Raw genomic sequence first — 5,602 nt, 5'->3', positions numbered from 1 at the left:
CACAGGATCCAGGATGTCTAATATGATAGTAAAAAGTCCTATTTATACTAGACTAGCAACTAGGGTTTACAAGAGTAAGTAATTGATGCATAAATCTACTTCCGGGGCCCACTTGGTGTATGTTTAGGCTGAGCTTGATCTATCCACGAGCTGAGGCTTCTCTTGGAGTTGAACGCCAAGTTGTAACGTGTTTTGGGCGTTCAACTCTGGTTCGTTACGTGTTTCTGGCGTTTGACTCCAGAATGCAGCATGGAGCTGGCGTTGAGCGCCAGTTTACATCGTCAAATCTCGAATAAAGTATGGATGATTATATATTGCTAGAAAGCTCTGGATGTCTACTTTCCAACGCCGTTGAGAGTGCGCCATTTGGAGTTCTGTAGCTCCAGAAAATCTATTTTGAAAACATCCCTAAAATTAACATAAAAACTAATGAAAACATCCCTAAAATTAACTAGATCATAGTAAAAACTACCTAGAAACAATGCCAAAAAGCGTATAAATTATCCGCTCATCAGCCCTCCTGTCCATTAATGCTCAAAGCCTTGGATCCTTTTTATCCTTGCCTTTTGGTTTAAAGGGCTATTGGCTTTTTCTGCTTGCTTTTTCTTTTTCTTTCTTTTTCTTTTTCGCCTTTTTTTTTCAAGCTTTGTTATTCACTACTTTTTCTTGCTTCAAGAATCAATTTCATGATTTTTCAGATTATCAATAACATTTCTCTTTGTTTATCATTCTTTCAAGAGCCAACAGTTTTAATATTCATAAACTTCACTATAAAAAAATTGCACTGTTCAAGCATTTATTCAGAAAAACAAAAAGTATTGCCACCACATCAAAATAATTAAACTAACTTCAAGATAAAATTTGAAATTCAAGTACTTCTTATTCTTTTGTAATTAGGCACATTTTTCATTTAAGAGAGGTGAAAGATTCATGGAATTATTCATAGCTTTAAGACATAGACACTAGACACTAATGATCATGTAATGAAGACACAAACATAGATAACACATAAAGCGTAAAATCGAAAAACAGAAAAATAAGAACAAGGAAATTAAAGAACGGGTCCACCTTAGTGATGGCAGCTAGTTCTTCCTCTTGAAGATCCAATGGAACACCTGAGCTCCTCTATGTCTCTTTCTTACCTTTGTTGCTCTTCCCTCATGGCTATTTGATCCTCTCTAATTTCATGGAGAATAATGGAGTGCTCTTGGTGCTCCATCCTTAGTTGCTCCATGTTGGAACTCAAATCTCCCAAAAAGGTGTTGAGTTGCTCCCAATAGTTGTGTGGAGGAAAATGCATCCCTTGAGACATCTCAGGGATTTCTTGATGAGGAACTTCCTCATGCTCTTGTTGAGGTCCATGAGTGGGCTCTCTTATTTGCTCCATCCTCTTTTTAGTGATAGGCTTGTCCTTATCAATGAGGATGTCTTCCTCTATGACAATTCCAGCTAAATTACATAGGTGACAGATGAGATGAGGGAAGGCTAACCTTGCTAAAGTGGAGGTTTTGTCAGCCACTTTGTAGAGTTATAGAGATATGACCTCATGAACTTCTACTTTCTCTCCAATCATGATACTATGGATCATGATAGCCCGATCCACAGTTACTTCAGACCGGTTGCTAGTAGGAATAATAGAGCGTTGGATGAACTCTAGCCATCCTCTAGCCACGGGTTTAAAGTCATGCCTTCTCAATTGAACCGGTGATGAGTGGATAATTTATACGCTTTTTGGCATTATTTTTAGGTAGTTTTTAGTAGGATCTAGCTACTTTTAGGGATGTTTTTATTAGTTTTTATGCAAAATTCACATTTCTGGACTTTACTATGAGTTTTTGTGTTTTTTTGTGATTTCAGGTATTTTCTGGCTGAAATTGAGGGACCTGAGCAAAAATCTAATAGGAGGCTGACAAAGGACTGCTAATGCTGTTGGAATCTGACCTCCCTACACTCGAAATGGATTTTCTGGAGCTACAAAAATCCAAATGGCGCACTCTCAACTGCGTTGAAAATTAAACATCAAGATCTTTCCAGCAATATATAATAGTCCATACTTTATTTGAGTTTAGATGATGCAAACTGGCGTTCAACACCAGTTCCATGCTATATTTTGGAGTAAAACGCCAGAAATATGTCACAAATCAGAGTTAAATGCCAAAACACGTTACAACTTAGCGTTTAACTCTAAGAGAAGCCTCTGCACGTGTAAAGCTCAAGCTCAGCCCAAGCACACACCAAAGTGGGCCCCGGAAGTGGATTTTTGTATTTAGACTTAATTCTGTAAACCCTAGTAACTAGTCTAGTATAAATAGGACATTTTACTACTGTATTAGACATCTTTGGTCTCAGTTTTAATCGATTGTTCATCTTAGGAGACTATTGATCACGTTTTGGAGGCTGGCCTCTCGGTATGCCTGGACCATTATCACTTATGTATTTTCAACGGTGGAGTTTCTACACACCATAGATTAAGGTGTGGAGCTCTGCTGTACCTCGAGTTTTAATACAAAGTACTACTGTCTTCTATTCAATTCACGCTTATTCTTGTTCTAAGATATCACTCGTACTTCAACCTAATGGATGTGATGATCCGTGATACTCATCATCATCCATCCTTATGAACGATGCCTGACAACCACCTGCGTTTTACAAGCGAGAGCTAGAGTGTGTATCTCTTGGATTCCTGATGCACGACGTATGGTTGCCCTCGACTGACAACCGAGCCTTCCATTCTGTGAGGTCAGAGTCTTCGTGGTATAATCTAGAATCCATTGGCAGCATTCTTGAGAATCCGGAAAGTCTAAACCTTGTCTGTGGTATTCCGAGTAGGATTCAGGGATTGAATGACTGTGATGAGCTTCAAACTCGCGAGTGTTGGGCATAGTGACAGACGCAAAAGAATCACTGGATTCTATTCCGACATGATCGAGAATCGACAGATGATTAGCCGTGCTATGACAAAGCATTTGGTCCATTTTCATTGAGAGGACGGGAGGTAGCCATTGACAACGGTGAAACCCAATATACAGCTTGCCATGGAAGGGAGTAAGAATGATTGGATGAAAGCAGTAGGAAAGTAGAGATTCAGAAGGAACATAGTATCTTCATGCGCTTATCTGAAATTCCCACCAATGAATTACATAAGTATCTCTATCTTTATTTTATGCTTTATTTATCTTTATATTTTCGAAAACCATTATAACCATTTGAATTCGCCTAACTGAGATTTACAAGATGACCATAGCTTGCTTCATACCAACAATCTCCGTGGGATCGACCCTTACTCACGTAAGGTATTACTTGGACGACCCAGTGCACTTATTGGTTAGTTGTGCGAAGTTGTGACAAAGTGTGATTCACGTTTGAGAGCACCAAGCCTATTGGCACCATTGTTGATGATCACAATTTCGTGCACCAAGTTTTTGGCACCGTTGCTGGGGATTGTTCGAGTTTGGACAACTGACGGTTCATCTTGTTGCTCATATTAGGTAATTTTCTTTTCAAAAAGATTTCAAAAATTTTTTGAAAAATTTTTTCTTTATTTTTGTTTTTCAAAAAAATAAATTTCAAAAAAAATCCAAAAAAATTTAATAAAATCATAAAATCAAAAATATTTTGTGTTTCATGTTTGAGTCTAGAGTCAAATTTTAAGTTTGGTGTCAATTGCATGTTTTAAAAAAAATTGTGCATTTTTCGAAAATTTCATGCATGGTGTTCTTCATGATCTTCAAGTTGTTCTTGATAATTCTTCTTGTTTGATCTTCATATTTTCTTGTTTTGTGTCTTTTGTTGTTTTTCATATGCATTTTTGCATTCATAGAGTCTAAACATGAAAAATTTCTAAGTTTGGTGTCTTGCATGTTTTTCTTTTCTTGAAAATTTTTCAAAAATAAGTTTTGATGTTCATCTTGATCTTCAAAGTGTTCTTGGTGTTCATCTTGACATTCATAGTGTTCTTGCATGCATCATTGGTTTTGATCCAAAATTTTCATGTTTTGGGTCATATTTGTATTTTTTTCTCTCCTCATTAAAAAATTCAAAAAATAAAAAAATATATTTTCCTTATTTCTCTCATAAATTTTGAAATCTTTGGGTTGATTTAGTCAAAAATTTTCAAAATAAGTTGTTTCTTGTTAGTCAAGTCAAGATTTCAATTTTAAAAATCTTACATTTTCAAAACGTTTTAAAAAATAAAATCTTTTTCATTTTTCTTTTATATTTTTGAAAATATTTTTAAAATTAATTTTCAAAATATTTTTCTTAATTTTATTTCATAATTTTCAAAAACTTTAATAATAATTAATGTGATTGATTCAAAAATTTGAAGTTTGTTACTTTCCTGATAAGAAAGGTTCAATCTTTAAATTCTAGAATTATATATTTTAGTTTCTTGTTAGTCAAGTAATTAACTTTAATTTTAAAAATCAAATATTTTTTCAACCATATCTTTTTCAATCATATCTTTTCAATCATATCTTTTACAAAATCAATTTCAAAAATCTTTTCTAACTTCTTATCTTTTCAAAATTGATTTTCAAATCTTTTTCAACTAACTAATTGACTTTTTGTTTGTTTCTTATCTTTTTCAAAACCACCTAACTACTTTTCTCTCTTTAATTTTCGAAAATCACCTTCCTCTTTTTCAAAAATCTTTCTAATTAATTAATTATTTCAAATTTTAATTTTTATTTTTGAATTTTAACTTTAATTTAAAATAAAAACAAAAATATTTTTCTTTTATGTAGTTATTTTTCGAAAACTCCTATCTCTCATCTTCTTCTATTTATTTATTTATCTACTAACACTTCTCTTCATCTTAAAATTCGAACCCTCTCTTCCTCTCTGTGTTCAAATTTTTCTCTTCTCCCTCTTCTATTCTTTTCTTATTCTACTCACATAAAGGAATCTCTATACTGTGACAGAGAGAATTCCTCTTCTTTCTTTGTTTTCTTCTCTTTCATATGAGCAGGAACAAGGAAAAAGACATTCTTGTTGAAGCTAATCCTGAACCTGAAAGGACCTTGAAGAGAAAGCTAAGAGCAGCTAAAGCACAGTACTCTGAAGAGGACCTAACTAAAATTTTCAAATAGAAAAAGGATATGGCAGCCGAACCCAACAACAACAATGCAAGGAAGATGCTTGGTGACTTTACTGCACCAAATTCCAAATTACATGGAAGAAGCATCTCAATCCCTGCCATTGGAGCAAACAATTTTGAGCTAAAGCCTCAATTAGTTTCTCTGATGCAACAGAATTGCAAGTTTTATGGACTTCCACCAGAAGATCCTTTTTAGTTCTTAACTGAATTCTTGCAGATTTGTGATACTGTTAAGACCAATGGGTTGATCCCGAGGTCTACAGGCTTATGCTTTTCCCTTTTGCTGTAAGAGACAGAGCTAGAGTATGGTTGGACTCTCAACCTAAAGATAGCCTAAATCTCTTGGGATAAGCTGGTCACGGCCTTCTTGGCCAAGTTACTTCCTCCTTAAAAACTGAGTAAGATTAGAGTGGATGTTCAAACCTTCAAACAGAAAGAAGGTGAATCCCTCTATGAAGCAGGAGCTGTGATTGATGTTGACAGAGGAGAGCTAGTCCTTCAATT

Source organism: Arachis hypogaea, chromosome 1 (genome assembly GCF_003086295.3).
Source record: "Arachis hypogaea cultivar Tifrunner chromosome 1, arahy.Tifrunner.gnm2.J5K5, whole genome shotgun sequence".
NCBI lineage: Eukaryota > Viridiplantae > Streptophyta > Magnoliopsida > Fabales > Fabaceae > Arachis > Arachis hypogaea.
This window is presented reverse-complemented; position numbering follows the sequence as displayed.